The sequence below is a fragment of the Garra rufa genome, chromosome 14, assembly GCF_049309525.1.
Source record: "Garra rufa chromosome 14, GarRuf1.0, whole genome shotgun sequence".
Taxonomy (NCBI): domain Eukaryota; kingdom Metazoa; phylum Chordata; class Actinopteri; order Cypriniformes; family Cyprinidae; genus Garra; species Garra rufa.
In genome coordinates, this window is record NC_133374.1 from 1,066,908 (window position 1) to 1,084,711 (window position 17,804).

General features: G+C 30.6%; 1 protein-coding gene across 1 annotated transcript in view; it reads right to left on the bottom strand.

Moving 5' to 3' along the window:
* Positions 1–16,679, bottom strand: part of LOC141285095 (leucine-rich repeat and fibronectin type III domain-containing protein 1) — a 68,535-nt gene extending 51,856 nt beyond the window's left edge. The window contains exon 1 of the mRNA XM_073818145.1: positions 16,590–16,679. The gene's annotated coding sequence lies outside the window, so the exon portion shown is untranslated. The remainder of the gene's footprint in view (positions 1–16,589) is intronic.
* Positions 16,680–17,804: the final 1,125 nt, after the last annotated feature.

Sequence of the window (17,804 nt, forward strand, 5' to 3'; positions counted from 1 at the left end):
TAATAATTATCACTTTATCTCATAATTTTGTCTTAGTATGTGATAATATTGACTTTGTCATAATTTACTTTTTATCTCATAATTATAACTTTTTTATCTCAAAATTATGACTTAGTATGTGATAATATTGACTTTTTATCTCATAATTATGACTTTTTTATCTCACAGTTATTATTTTTTATCTCAAATATATGGCTTAGTATATGATAATATTGACTGTCATAATTGACTATCTCATAATATTGACTTTTTATTTCATAATTATGACGTTTATCTTAATTATGATTTAGTATGTGATAACATGGACTGTCATAATTAATTTTACCTCATAATTATTACTTAGTATTTGATAAAACTGAACTAATTATGACTTTTTATCTCATAGTTATTACTTAATATTTTATAATACTGACTGTAATAATTATGACTTAGTATTTGATAATATTGACTTCGTCATAATTATGACTTTTGATCTCATAATGACTCAGTATGTGATAATATTGACTTTGTCATAATCATGACTTTATCTCATAATTATTATTTAGTATGTGATAATATTCATCCATCTTAATTTGACTTATCTCATAATTGACATTTTATGACATTAAATGAGACAAAGTCACAAAATGTACAAAAAACTATAATAGTTTAATAGTAACCGGTATTTCTGACAAATCAAAATGCCCACAACATAATATAAGAGCTTGACTAGCAACTACAGCTCATGTATTTGGAATATGAAAGTAAATGTTTCAGAGAACAAAAAATGCTTTTCCTCGCACATATATACATATTTAAAAACAGAACAACAGCAGCACCAAATCAAAGTGAGGATTAATGACACTGAGCAAGTCAGCAGGTGATAATTAGTCATTTTCCTCATGCCTAGTTAATTCTGATTGTCTTGTAATGAAGATAAAGTGTTTGAAACTGTGACCCCTACAGGGCTAGACAGAAAGAGCTCTGCTACACAGCTAATCAGGGCACAAATTACAATGGAGTTAATCAGACACTGATGACTTCTGTCTTTATGTCTGTTAAAAACTATATTTTCAACATTTGATGTGGTTTGATTGATGCAATTAATAACAGACTAACAGAAGTGATTCGCCGCTGGTGCATTTGATTGACAGCTGGATTTACGGCAGCACACAACCATTTGTTTTTAAACCTCCGACCTCTGTTTAACTCGTAGAAATTCACCATGGCAACCGCAGTTTTTGACATACACATGTCAAATATTATAATTAGGACAGTTACTATTAATAAACATGTCAAAACTGACACTTACAGACATCCACACAATTGTTATCCAGCTAAAAATCCTATTTTTTCTTAATTTGGTAGTTGTTTGACAGTGCACACTTCCACTGCATTATGTAGTCTAGTAAAATGCAGTTAGACTGGAATTAAATTATGACTTAGTATGTGATAATATTGACTTTATCTCATAATTATGACTTTTTATCTCATAATTATGACTTTTTTATTTCAAAATTATGGCTTAGTATGTGATAATATTGACTATCTCATAATTATGACTTTATCTCAATTTTGACTTAGTATGTGATAATATTGATAATTAAGCAATAAGGTACGAGAGGCCGTGCTGTATCGTGAATAAATCACGACTGAAGGGCGTTGCAACCCCTTCGGTCGTGATTTATTAACGATACAGCACGCCCTCAAGTACCTTATTGCTTTTATAAAACGGTTGCCACGCAATAAAAATATTAAAACCAAAAATATATATTAATTTATGTATATTAAGTTGTACGTTTTCATAAAGTAAGATCATTAACTGCCTTCCGCTGTAAAAAGTAGTCCCTAACTGCTGCAGCTGTGTTTCCGTTGCTAAGGGTGGTTGCTAAGGGGGTTCAATGATACACAAAACCATTGAGTGAAGCGGTCATAGCAGTGCCGTATCATGAATACGACACAGCTGCTGACCAATCAGAATTGAGGAATGGAACTAACCGTTTTATAATATTTGTTATAATTATGACTTTTTATCTCATAATTATGACTTTTGTATCTCATAATTATGACTTTTTCTCATAATTACTTTTTTCTCTCAAAACTATGGCTTAGTATGTGATAATATTGACTTTTATCTCATTATTATGACTTTTTCCCCCCCGGTTTCACAGACAAGGCTTAAGCCTAGTCCTAAATAAAATTAAATAAAATTGCACTGGTTGATGCTAAAATATATTAGTGCCTTTGTTTTGTCTCAAGATGCACACCAGTAATGTTTTTATTCTAACCACGTTTATGAAAATTGCTTAAATGTCCTAACTGAACTTTGACCTAATCTTGGCTTAGTCTAAACCCTGTCTGTGAAACCGGGCCTTTATGTCAAAATCATGGCTTAGAATGTGATAATATTGACTTTTATCTTATAATTATGACTTTATCTCATAATTTAGACTTAGTATGTGAACATATTAACTTTTTATCTCATAATTATGACTTTTTTCTCATAATTACTTATGACTTAGTATGTGGTTATATTGACTTTTTATCTCATATTAACCTTATCTCAAAATAATGGCTTAGAATGTGATAATATTGACTTTTATCTCATAATTATCACTTTATCTCATAATTTTGACTTTGTATGTGATAATATTAACTTTTTTATCTCATAATTATGACTTATGTCAAAACTATGGCTTAGAATGTGATAATATTGACTTCATCTCATAATTATGATTTTTTCTCATAATTACTTATAATCTCAAAATTATGACTTAGTATGTGATAATATTGACTTTTTATCTCATAATTATGACTTTTTTAACTCAAAATTATGGCTTAGAATGTGATATTGACTTTTTATCTCATAATTTTGACTTTATCTCATAATTATGACTTTATAATTTTGTTTTAGTATGTGATAATATTGACTTTATATCTCATAATTATGACTATATCTCATAATTTTGACTCAATTATGAGATAATAAGTCAATATTATCACATACTATGACGTTATCTCATAAATTTGACTTCGTATGTGATCATATTGACTTTTTATCTCATAATTATGATTTTATCTGATAATTATGACTCAGTATGTGAAAATATTGACTTTGTCATAATTATGACTTTCTCTCATAATTATGGTTTATTAATTATTATAATACATCAGTTATTTGAATGATTCAAACACTCACTTACTTGCCATCTATTTCTATTTATAATTTTAATAAGTATTTAATAAAAAAAAAAAAAAATTCATATTCAAATATTCAAAATATAACTTTTCATTTCATTGCTATTTTGTTTTAATTTGATTGGTAACAGAAAATAGTCTTATTATTCTAAATTAGTTAACTGATAAAATGTAAAAATGTAAAAAAACATAAAAGATGATGCACTCATTTAACAAGTTTATAAAAAATAAACCTTATGAAGACAAAAATGCCCCTGGAATCAATCTAAGGTCAATCAGTGCTATGAACACACAAATGCAAGGAATATGAAGAATAAGAAGCCAAGATACCAGCACTCAGAAAAATATAATCCACTTTTCGAGCTCATTTTTTGTCAATATCACACACCCTAATCCGTTCCAAATAACGTGTTACTCCTCAAGGCTTCGACACACTCAGGCCTGCAGATGTACTGCGCAAAGCGCTTGTGAGAGACTTTAGCTTTTATCTGAAGGACTTGTGCTCGGCTCTCTGGGTGATGCGAGGATGTGAAGGGTCGTTTATGGATACAGCAGCGGATCTGGGCCGCTTGAGATTTGATGGGAACAGTTCACGTTCAGAGATAAGGAGTGTGGACACACACAAGCGATAAGACCTCCACCGCAGCCGCGGATAAACTACAGCATCGAATGCAGGAATAGAATTACCCAGCTGCCCTTTCACCAACATAAATCTACAAACAACAGACTTAAAAACACTTTCAGTATTTTTGAGATAATATATTTGTATTTAAGGGATACTTCAGAGTCATACTATTATTATTTTAAAGCATAAGATCTCTTTTGTCATACCGAAGGGGTTTATTTTGTGATAAAGATTGGCTAAGTGTGTACTGTCATGCTAATTATTTCAAATATTCAAGAGAAGCGTGTTTACAAGATTAACTGTATAATCCTGTTATATATATCCAGGTACAAGCAGTAATGCTCCTACTTGTTATGCACAGTTAGGGCTTAATTTAAGATTTATGTATTTGAATTGCATATAAAATTCCTATGCATTTCAATTATACAGTTTTGTATGACTATAACTGAATATGGCCAAGTAGATGTCTTCAGGTCAGGAGTGTTATCACACATTGGACATTGTATGCCTGAGTTATAGCAACTTCCTGTTTCATGGCGAAACATCAAAATTTGTCAGGCCACCATGGACACGCCCTCCAACAAAAACTCTGGATCTTCACAATTTAATGTCACAAAGGCCTTAAGATTAGACTGACCAAAGTTAGTGTTGATCTGAATAAATCTCTAGGAGGAGTTCAAGTATGACGCCTGAAAATGGCAAAAATGACACAAAATTTGCTGAGAAAATTAAAACCAACGGACTTCCTGTTGCGTTTCGGATTTTGCTCCAAGAGACTTTTTTGTAGGTATTGGTGTGTTACATATGTGTGCCAATTTTCATACATGTACGTTAAGCGTAGCTCGAGGCGCACACCATTGAACGTGTAAAGGTGGTGCTATCGAGCCATTTTGCCACACGCACTTTTGAAACCCATATCAAATGTAAATTTTCTCCACTTCTGGGGCGTGTGCAAAGTTTTGTGAGTTTGAGCATGTTTAGGCCCTCGCAAATGCAATTCATTTTGGAGAATAACAATAACTAGATAAAAAAGTTTGTCAAGACAAACTTTGGCTTTTTTAAGTTGGCTTGAGAAAGCTGGACCTGAAAGTTTGAAAATTTTAAAGTTTTAAAGTTTTAAATTTAATTGTTTTCAGTTTGAAATAGTTTGAAGTTAAAGTAGTTTTAAAATGTTAAGGTTTGAATATTTTGAAGGCAATAAAGTCTGTTAGAGACAGATTGATAGGATGTTGTTAACATGTTATTAACATGAATAACAAGTAACTAGCATGTTGTTATAATGATTAGCAAGTCGTTAGCATGTTTCTAGCATGATTAGTAAGTTACTAGCATGTTGCTAGTCTGCTTCTAGCATGATTAGCGTGTTACTAGAAAGTTGTTAGCATTATTAGCAAGTTACCCAATATGTTGCTAACATAAACATGTTGTTAGTATGTTTCTAGCATGTTACTATGTTGCTAACATGATTAGTATTTTGTTAGCATGTTTCTAACATGATTAGAAAGTTGCTAGTATGTTTTAGCATGATTAAGAAATTACTAGCATGTTGCTAACATGCTTTTAACATGATTAACAAGTTACTAAGATGTCGTTGACATGAATAGCAAGTTTGCTAGCATGTTGCTAACGTGATTAGCAAGTTGCTAACATTTTTCTAGCATGATTAACATGTTACTAACATGTTTTTAGCATGTTTCTAGCATGATTAGCATTTTACTAGCATGTTGTTAACATGATTAGCATGTTGCTAGTATGTTTTAACATGATTAACAAGTTACTAACATGTTGACAGCATGATTAGCAAGTTGCTAGCATGATTCTGAAATGATAAGCAAGTTACTAGCATGTTGTTAGCATGATTCTAAAATGTTACTAGCATGTTTTTAGCATGATTAGCAAGCTGCTAACATGATTAGCAAGTTTACTAACATGTTTCTGGCATGAATAGCATATTACTACCATGTTGTTAGCATGATTAGCATGTTACTAGCATGTTGTTAGCATGATTCTAGCATGTTACTAGCATGTTTCTAGCATGATTAGCAAGCTGCTAGTATGATTAGCAAGTTACTAACATGTTTCTGGCATGAATAGCATATTACTACCATGTTGTTAGCATGATTAGCATGTTACTAGCATGTTGTTAGCATGATTCTAGCATGTTACTAGCATGTTTCTAGCATGATTAGCAAGCTGCTAGCATGATTAGCAAGTTACTAACATGTTTCTGGCATGAATAGCATATTACTACGATGTTGTTAGCATGGTTAGCATGTTACTAGCATGTTGTTAACATGATTCTAGCATGATAAGCATGATTCTAGCATGTTTCTAGCATGATTCTAGCATGATTAGCAAGTTACTAACATGTTTCTGGCATGGATAGCATATTACTACCATGTTGTTAGCATGATTAGCATGTTACTAACATGTTGTTAGCATGATTCTAGCATGTTACTAGCATGTTTCTAACATGATTAGCAAGCTGCTAGTATGATTAGCAAGTTACTAACATGTTTCTGGCATGAATAGCATATTACTACCATGTTGTTAGCATGATTAGCATGTTGTTAACATGATTCTAGCATGATAAGCATGTTACTAGCATGTTGGTAACATGATTCTAGCATGATTAGCAAGTTAGTTTGAATGAGTTTAAATGGATTATAAATATAGTTGATAGAAGGGAAGTTTGATTGAGTCTCAAAGGATTGTGGGAGTTTTGATAGTTGGAGTTTGAATAGTGTTGATCATTTGAACATTCCGTCAATGTAAGTCTATGGGATTTTTCCCAGTTTTATCCTCATCTCAAGCCAACTTAATAGTAATAGTAATAAATAAGGCACTTCCAATAGGATCTAATGGGGTAAATAATAACAAAAAAACAGATTACATAAATCTGAACGGTTTCATTTATATATGACTGATAGATAGCATCACATTAGGTGCCATTACTGTGTAATACAAGTGCATGGACATTTTATATGCAATTCAAATACAATATCGTTTTGAGTGCAGCATAATCCTGTATACATCTTGTTTATCTTGTAGAGGCTGTATAACTACTAGTTTCTGTTCTGTCTAATGGAGCCGAATGTCCACAGTGTTGCAGTGAAAGGACCGAACACCGCAAGTAAAACCCGACACAAAGAAAATGGCCCTCAGATTTAGAGTCTTGGCAGCGCAGCAGGAAAGCTTTTAGCCGCGATATCAATCAAATCCCAGATCGCTCATATTTATGAGGATTTGAGCACTTCACTCCGAGAGAGCAGCGTGTCTCTGGATGTTTCCTCATCTGTCACAAGTGCACACACACACAGACACGGTACTAATACTAATGCATGTTTGAAACATTAATAATACAATTGGTAGATAATATAATAAAAATAAACATCACTCTAAACTATTATTAGTGAACTCAATAGTTTACCAGTAAATTTGACCAATACTAGCACATTACAAGTAACAGGAGTTATGTAATCAGATTACTTTTTCAAGTAACTACACTGTAAAAAGTTTTCACCAGTTTCAACTTAAAAAAATTTAGTTTAGCAGCTGCCCTAAGATTTTAAGTTAAATCAACTTAAGTCATTTAAACTCACAAGTTATATGAACTCATTTGTATTGTAATAAGTTAAAATTACTTGTAGTTTTAAGCTGATTTAACTTAAAAAGTGTTCACCAGTTTCAACTTAAAAAAAATTAGTTTAGCAGCTGCCTTAAGATTTTAAGTTAAATCTACTTGTCATTTGAACTCACAAGTTATATGAACTCATTTTTATTGTAATAAGTTAAAATGACTTGTAGTTTTAAGCTGATTTAACTTAAAAAGTGTTCACCAGTTTCAACTTAAAAAAATTTAGTTTAGCAGCTGCCTTAAGATTTTAAGTTAAATCAACTTAAGTAATTTAAACTCACAAGTTATATCAACTCATTTGTATTGTAATAAGTTAAAATTACTTGTAGTTTTAAGCTGATTTAACTTAAAAAGTGTTCACCAGTTTCAACTTAAAAAAAATTAGTTTAGCAGCTGCCTTAAGATTTTAAGTTAAATCAACTTAAGTAATTTAAACTCACAAGTTATATCAACTCATTTGTATTGTAATAAGTTAAAATTACTTGTAGTTTTAAGCTGATTTAACTTAAAAAGTGTTCACCAGTTTCAACTTAAAAAAAATTAGTTTAGCAGCTGCCTTAAGATTTTAAGTTAAATCAACTTAAGTAATTTAAACTCACAAGTTATATCAACTCATTTGTATTGTAATAAGTTAAAATTACTTGTAGTTTTAAGCTGATTTAACTTAAAAAGTGTTCACCAGTTTCAACTTAAAAAAATTAGTTTAGCAGCTGCCTTAAGATTTTAAGTTAAATCTACTTAAGTCATTTAAACTCACAAGTTATATCAACTCATTTGTATTGTAATATGTTAAAATGATTTGTAGTTTAAAGCTGATTTAACTTAAAATCTTAAGGCAGCTGCTGAACTTAGGTTTTTAAGTTGAATCTGGTGAAAACTTTTTACAGTGTAGTAATGCATTACTTTTAAATTGACAAGAAAATATCTAAGGTTACTTTTCCAAATAAGTAACACCAGTTACTTTTCCCCTGTTTATTGATTAAAAGCTCTCCTTTCCCCAATGTTCACAGAAATTATGAGTAAGATGTTACTTTAGTTCTAGAATAAATGTGAACATGCAAAAATGAAAGTATTCCTCAAAATGAATAAAAACAAAACTCAACATAATGCAAACATGCAAAAATTAAATATGTTAAGTAATACAAATATCCTTTATGTATTTATTCCCATTTTATTAACCAGTGTCTTTGCTGCTGAGCTTTAATGATCCATTGCAACCATACTAATAATCAAAATTAGTCAAAATAAAACTGACATTTGAGTGTGAAATTTGTGTGAAAATAAATCATACCAAAATAATCATTTATTTTGTTTAAAAAACTTATAAATGTATTAATACATTGTACAAGTTTGTACTATTTTATGCTTATTTTGATAAATAAAATAATTATTTTTGTTTGTCATTAAAATATGTTAAAATAAAACATATATTTTAAAATACAGAAGCAAAATTATTTTAAAATATAAAGATTCTGAAAGCATTGAAAGAGATCCCATAGTATTTTAATATAGATTTACAGTAGTAACAACAAATTGTATTATTAATATGATTAATAGCATGTTTTTAAATATGATGGTTTTAAGATTGACACCCAACATAATATATGATATTTACCATCTGAATCTAACAATGTCATGTCAACAAATAGAAAAGTCAAATATTGTCTTTAGTAAATGTTAAACACTGTACAAAACTACTAGTAAACCTGAAAAATGTAAGACCAATATGATCAAAACAAAACAACAGATATTTTACAAGTCATAACAGTCATTTTTTTTTTAAATTGAACATATAATTGATGTATGGTTTGTTAGGATAGGACAATATTTTGGCAGAGATACAACTATTTGAAAATAGTTGAATTGCGTTTAAAGTTGTCTTAAAATGCAGTTCTTAGCCATGCATATTACTAATCAAAAGTAGGAAAGGAAACTTACAAAATATCTTCATGGAACATGATCTTTACTTATAAAATTAAAGGTGCTTTACAATGCCATAGAAGAACATTTTTTGTCTAAATGGTTCCATAAAGAACCTTTCTGTTTTCCAAAATGTTCTTTGTGGTGAAAGAAGCTTCTTCAGATAATAAAAAGGTATGAAAGAGATGGTTCTTTAAAGAACCTTTGACTGAATGGTTCTTTGTGGAACCAAGAATGTTTCCTCTATGGCATCACTTGAAAAGCCTTTTAAAGCACCTTTATTTTTAAGAGTGCACTACCACATCAATTTTTGGAAACTGAATAAATAAGCTTTCCATCGATGTATGGTTTGTTAGGATAGGACAATATTTGGCCGAGATACAACTATTTAAAATTCTGGAATCTGAGGTTGCAAAAACACCAAATATTGAGAAAATTGCCTTTAAAGTTGTCCAAAAATGAAGTTCTTAGCCATGCATATTACTAATCAAATGTAGGGGGGAATTACAAAATATCTTTACTCCATATCCTAATGATTTTTGGCATTAAAAAAAAGTCTATAATTTTGACTCATATCAAGAGTGTATGGGTCAAAATTATAATCCTAACAAACCATACATCGGTGGAAAGCTTATTTATTCAGTTTCCAAAAAATTGACTGGTAGTACACTCTTAAAAATAAAGGTGCTTTAAAAGGTTCTTCAAGCAATGCCATAGAGGAACCATTTTTGGTCCCACAAAGAACCATGCAGTCAAAGGTTCTTTAAAGAACCATCTCTTTCTTACCTTTTTAGAATCCAAAGAACCTTCTTTCGCCACAAAGATCCTTATGTGAAACAGAAAGGTTCTTTATGGAACCATTTAGACAAAAAAAAAAGGTTATTCAATGGCATTGTAAAGCACCTTTATTTTTAAGAGTGTAGAAAGTAGACTACTAGTACTAATTTACCAGTATAGTCAACTTAATTAATACTGCAAAAATCTACAGAACGAACTACTGAAACAAACATGTCAGCAAGTGAGTTTAACAGTTTAAGAAGTTTAACATAAATTACACTGCTGCAGTAAACTACTAGTGAACCAAAAACATATATTTTACTGCCAGTCATCTTTAAACCCCTAAACTATAAACCACTGGTGTTTAAATTCTGCATGTGTCTGGCATCTATTAATGAAGCTGAATATGAATGCACATACATGATTGTCTCCATCACCTTGATGAGGGCATAAGCCGCAGTTTTCTACAGAATAAACCCGTGAGCTTTCGCCATGAATAATACAATAAGCTGTTATGCCTTGAAGCCGGTAATGAATACTTCATGATTGGTGCGGGAAGTAACAAACGTCTGTCTGCTTAAACATCATCCTCCGGCAGATGAGAGCGGCGCTTTACATTACGGCTGCTTTGAAAGCATTAGCCACAATCGCTGATATCACAAGATAAAGACGACCTGCCGATCTATAAAAGGCTAATGCAACACATTTTGCCAAAGTAAAAGCACCTCTAGATCTTTTATTGATGAAGCTTATTTGATGGAGTGTAATATCTGCTGGAGGAGGAGGATGAATCCCCATCTTAAAGTGGATCTCAGGATCCTCGGGGACGCAGTCTGGATTTGACAAGCTTTGTCACGTCTGCTGTAAATTTGCTTTAATTGGATCCTGTAGAAGCGACCCCAGTGGATTTCTGATTGGTCAAACACAGCGGCTGGACTAGCTAATCAATGCCTGCCATTGGTTGAGAGGTTGTTCAGCAACCAATCAAACATCCGCTGGTTCTGTGTTTAACATTAACACTACAGAGTAAGGAAGCAAAAATCTAATACATTTTATACAGAAATACATTTTTAATGATAACTTATAAAGCTTCAAAGACAGAATTACTGTGAGCTACAAGGTTGTTAATAATATATGCTTCAGTTGAAGCCATTAGTCTGCATTATTTCAACTTTTTAATAAATAGTTATGCTTAACAGTAGAATTTCTATTGAGAAACTACATGATTCTGCATGGAAATCTCCACCAATCAGAGAATCATCAAGTAAATCAAGCCAAAAGAACTGATTAAGTTTCTCTAAACTCTCAATCTACTTAAAATGTGTGTATATACATGGATATTTTGCAAGAAATGTTAAATGTTAAAATGTTAAATACAAGAAAAAAATGTTAGTAAATGGCACAAACAATTACAAAGAAAAGGCAAATAACTAAACATGATTTCATAAAGAAACATTCAATTTAAAAGTAAATATTGAATGCAGGCTTCAAGTTAAGTTTCAAGTTAAATTGCACCCTGATTTTTAGATTTTCTACCAACGCAAAGACTACTCTACCAGTAAACTTGACGTATAAGGTTATAGTAACTTATAGTAAACTACTAATAAACCTGAATGATAAACTTATGGCAGCAAAATGAAGGATACTGTACTAGTAAACACTAGTAGACTACTACTGAACTCGAAACATCCTTTACTAAGAAACTACTAGTTACTACCAATTACTATTACTACAAAACTACTAGTAAACTCAAAAGATAATGCATCACTAAACTTAACATACTGCTGAAAGAAAATGACAGATACTTGACTTAAGTCAAGGTTATAGTAAACTTGACTAATGCTGTAGAAAACTACTAGTAAATCTGAAATATAATGTGTTACTAAACTCAGCACATACTGTTAAAACTAGATGAGAGGAACATTACACTACTATAGTAAACTCAAAACATGCTTAACCAAGAGGTTTGACTTGCACTGTTATAGTACACTTTAAAATACTGTACAAAACTACTAGTAAATCTGAAAAACTCAGAAATACATTTTTAACCTTTAAAGACAGAATTGCTGTGAGCTACAAGGCTGTTAATTAATAATATATGCTTCAGTTGAAGCCATTAGTCTGCACTATTTCAACTTTTTAATAAATAGTTGTGCTTAACAGTAGAATTTCTATTGAGAAACTACATTTCTCATTATTCTGCAAATAAATATTCACCAACCAGAGAATCAAGCCAAAAAAATCTAATCAAGTTTCTCTGTGCTCTCAATCTAGTTGAAATGTGTGGATATAGGGATATTTTGCAAGAAATGTTAAATGTAAAAATGTTAAATAAATGTCAAATACAAGAAAAAAAAAGTGTAAAAACAATGTTTACTCAGAAATTGCTAGTAAGTAGCACAAACAAAGACAAAGAAATGGCAAACAACTAAACTTTTTAACTGAATATTTTCTCAAAATGAGTTTGTTTCTCCATTTCACCAGCACCTATAAACACAAAATGTATCAGTTTTATTTCTGTCAATATTCTGCATGTTTCATATATCATTCGCATGATTTTATTATTCCATGTTATCTATTTACGTTTTTAATTCAATTGCATATAATAGCATAATATCATACATTTTAAAGGCTGTTTTTTCAAAAGGAGAGAACACTTATATACACCAAACTTAAAAGTTGTATTTATTTCTGTATTCTGAAGGTTTTTATAGAAGGGTTTGTTCATATATCGTTTGCATGATTTTAATATTGCACTTAGATTTCATAATTAAACAATAAACTTTTAAGTATCATGCAGGCTTCACCTCAGCAATCTTGCCAAATACGTTAAATTGCACCCTGATTTTTAGATTTTCAAGCAACGCAAGGACTTGGAGCTTGAAACTCTGTGGCTGAGCGATTAGTCCTGCAGTTAAAGGCGTGTAAGGCATTAGAGATGGTAAGCAGGTCAGATATGATGTCACAGCTTTCAACCTCCATCTGTCCGACTCTTCTGCTCTTTGCTATAGACCACAGAAACCACCGCACAGAGTTTACAGGAAAACATCAGACTGCTGTCTGGCCGCCGGCCCTCTCTACACGAACACACTGAACTGCTGGAATGTAATTAGTGTGGATGAGGGATCTGCTGTAGTACATATAGTACAGGCTGTCAGGTTCTTAAAGGAACTGTGCAAGCAATCGGTGATCGTTTACACACCCTGATGTTTCTTTTCTACTGTGCAACACAAAATGAAATGCTTATGCTGCTCTTTTGCATGCAACGAAAATGAAACACTCAAAAATCACTGTTAAGACAATTTTTACAAACAACCAAGTTGCACCCTGTTATTCATACTAATAACAGGTCCAAGAAACTATTTGACAATTTTGGTCAATTTTGAGATCTTGGGCTATTTTACTTTAAATTATATGTCACAGACTAGTGGAATGAAAACATTCAAAATACACTTTTAGGTGTTTATATTTTTTGCATGTTCTATTTTCGTCTGTAGAGTTCAATTACTATATGTCTTAAAAAGAGATTTTTCTCCACTTCAGCAGCACTTAGGTACACCAAATTTTACAGTTTTATTCCTGTATATATTCTGAATGTTTTTAAAGAAGGGTTTGTTTCTATATCATTCGTATGGCTTTACTTTTGGACTTTAACTATTTGCATCTGTGGATTAGAGTTCAGTTACTATATATATATTAAAAGAGATTTTTCTCCACTTCAGCAGCACTTATATACACCAAACTTAGCAGTTTTATTCATTTCTATATTCTGAACGTTTTTATAGAAGGGTTTGTTCATATATCATTTGCATGGTTTTTATTATCGCCCTTTATCTATTTATATCTGTATTTCAATTACAGTATATCTTTTAAGGCTGTTTTGTTTTTGTCTAATTCAGCATCACTTACACAAAACTTATCAGTTGTATTCCTGTCAATATTTTGCATGTTATTTTTATAGAAGGGTTTGTTTGTATATCATTTGCATGGCTTTATTTTTGGAATTTATCGGTTTGCATCTATCGATTTCAATTACAAAAAATATCGTTTTAGAGCAATTTTGCAAAATAAGTTTGTTTCTCCACTTAAGCACCACTTATATACACCAAACTTAGCAGTTTTATTTCTTTCTATATTCTAAATGTTTTTATAAAAGGGTTTGTTCATATATCACTCACATGGCTTATTTTTGTACTTTATATATTTGCATCTATAGATTTCAATTACAAAACACATTGTTTTAGAACCTTTTCTCAAAATGAGTTTGTTTCTCCAATTCTGCAGCACTTATATACACCAAACTTAGCAGTTTTATTCCTTTTAATATTCTAAATACTTTCATAGAAGGGTTTGTTCATATATCATTTGCATGGCTTTCTTTTTGGACTTTATCTATTTGCATCTATAGATTTCAATTACACTACAAAGTTACAGAACATTTTCTCAAAATGAGTTTGTTCCTCATTTTCACCAGCACCTTCAAACACTTGAAATGTATCAGTTTTTCATTCCTGTCAATATTTTGCATGTTTTTAAAGAAGGGTTTGTTTGTATATCATTCGCATGGCTTTATTTTTGGACTTCATTGGTTTGCATCTAGATTTCAATTACAAAACATTGTTTTCTCAAAATGAGTTTGTTTCTTTGCAGTTTTATTCCTTTCTATACTCTTGATGATTTTATAGAAGGATTTGTTTGTATGTCTTTCGCATGGCTTTATTTTTGGACTTTATCTTTGTTTCTGTATTTCACATTTCTTTGAAGGCTGTTTTCTCAAAAGGAGGTTGTTTCACCAATTCAGCAGCACTTATATACACCAAACTTTGCTGTTTTATTTCTTTCTATATTCTAAATGTTTTTAATGAAGGGTTTGTTCATATATCATTCACATGGTTTTATTATTCAATATGTGTTTCAATTGTAGTATATATTTTTAAAGGATGTTTTGTCAAAACAAGTTTGTTTCTCCAATTCAGCAGCACTTACATACACCAAACTTAACAGTTTTATTCCCTTCTATGTTCCAAATGTTTTTATAGAAGGGTTTGTTCATATACCACTCGCATGGCTTTATTTTTGTACTTTATCTATTTGCTTCTACGGATTTCAATTACAATACATATCGTTATAGAACATTTTCTGAAAATACGTTTGTTTCCCCACTTTTGCAGCACTAATATACACCAAACATAGAAGTTTTTTCATTTCTATATTCTGAAGGTTTTGATAAAAGGGTTTGTTCATTTATCATTCGTATGGTTTTATTATTGCACTTTATCTATTTGTGTCTGTATTTCAATTACAGTATATATCTTTAAAGGCAGTTTTCTCAAAATGAATTTGTTTGTCCAATTCAGCAGCACTTACAAACACAAAATGTATCAGTTTTATTCCTGTCTATATTCTGAATGTTTTTATAGAAGGGTTTGTTCAAATATCATTCATGTAGCTTTATTTTTGCACTTTCTCTATTTGCGTCTGTATATTTCAATTACACTATATCATTACAGAACATTTTCTCAAAATGAGTTTGTTTCTTCACTTCAGCAGCACTTACATACACCAAACTTAGTGGTTTTATCCCTTTCTATATTCTGAAGGATTTTATAGAAGGGTTTGTTCATATTTATTTTAATTCCTATTTTTTTGTTAACATTTTTCTTTCTGTTGACAATATTTTATGATTTATGTAGCATGCAGTCAATCAGTAAAAAGAGAAATCTAAAATCCCTTCTGTGAAAACCTTATGTAAATATACAAATTAGTGCATATTTAATTAAATAATGCAACATTTGCATATTTAAACAAAAAATTAGGTTGTAATGAAACTTCTGATGCCTTTTGATCTTCTGGTTTCTTGAAATAAAATGACAATACGCACTATAAAAGTTATATGCAAATGTCCATACGACTTGTGCACAATATTAAAAATCATCTGTAGCCATTTTTCTGTTGCTAATATTAACTAATAAAAGAGCAGGATTGACCATCTTTATTCACTTTCATTGCACAGAATGAGCAACATGAAATTTCTGCTGAACAGCTTGATTTGTGTTGCATCGAAGAAAAAACATATGGTTTCAAACAGCATATGGAAGAGTAAAGGATGGCTGGATTTTTATTTTGGGTGAATTATTTCACAAATGTTTTGGCCACATAGTTGATATGTTTTCTGCCGTGTTTTCTATTGTCACAGGATGAGATCATCTCTAACCGTGTGTGTGTGTGTGTGTGTGTGTGTGTGTGTGTGTGTGTGTGTGTGTGTGTGTGTGTGTGTGTTAGAAACCATACAGTGTTGTTTCTTCTGTCTGCATGCATCAATATATTATTTCGATGAATTCTGGTGACAGGAGACCTGGCAACAGATGTTTCCGTTCACCATGATCTGCAGTGGTTTGAGAAACGAAGTGAGAGAGAGAGAGGAAATGTCTTATGGTGAACTGACACACTCACCAGATATGAAGTTTGTTCCAGTGTCAGTCATCTCAAAAGGGCATCTCTCGTCTTTTCAAGGGCTTCTGGGTAACTGGAGTGATGCCACCTGTAGTCATGACAACAGAGAGAGACCTTGCTTGTTTTATGATGTCAATCTTAAAGCACATAACACAGAGAAATACAGATTCCATCATCAACATCAGAGAAGAAAAGTGAATTCCCAAAGAGATCGCTTTATTATCTCAATTGTTTTTCTTAGAAAGCAATGAGATAAAAAAAAAGTTTTTCTCATAAGAAAATACTCCTAAAATAAAAAGAAATTCAAGTTTCCGAAACAGATCTTGTTATTTCTGTGCATATATCTTTTTTCTTTTTACATTTGTATCCACATTTCAATCAAAGATCAAATGATTGGCTCCAGATTAATTGTATAGCTCTATATTCTTAATGTACTATTGTCTCAATTGTGTCTATTTTTATTTTTACCAAGGTAATTATATTAATAAAAACATCTAAGAAGTTGATACTTCAATGAAACAACTGAAAGCATATTATTTTTCAGGGTTATTACAACTAAAGCCATAAAAATGTTAACTGAAATTCAATAAAATATAAAAATCTTAAATGTAAATTTTATTTTTTAATTAGTTGCCAAGGCATCATTACTAAGATCTGTACGGACATTAAAAAAAAAAAAAGAATAATAAAAACACAAACAAAATTACTAAAATATTTACAGGAATTTAAAATTAAATTTTACATTTTTGAAATTTATTTAAAAATGAATACAAAAATATAAAAATTAATTCAGAATCTTAACAAAAAATGATAATAATATATCAATAATGGTAAAATAATACTGTTATTGTTTAATAAAAATAAAACCAAAACTATTAAAAAATATGTTAATAGAAATAAAGCTGAAATAAATTAAAATAAATATAAATATTAGATGGCTTAGTAACTAACTGAAATAAGCTGAAGTCGAAGCAAAAAACTGAACTAAAAGTAAAACTCAAATAAAATAAATTAAACCTAAATACTAATGAATACAGAAAATATAAAAATTAATTCAGAATCTTAACAAAAAATTATAAAAATATATAAACAATGGTAAAATAATACTGTTATTGTTTAACAAAAATAAAACCAAAACTATAAAAAAAAATATTTTAATTGAAATAAAATAAAATATAAATATTAGATGGCTTAGTTACTAACCGAAATAGGCTG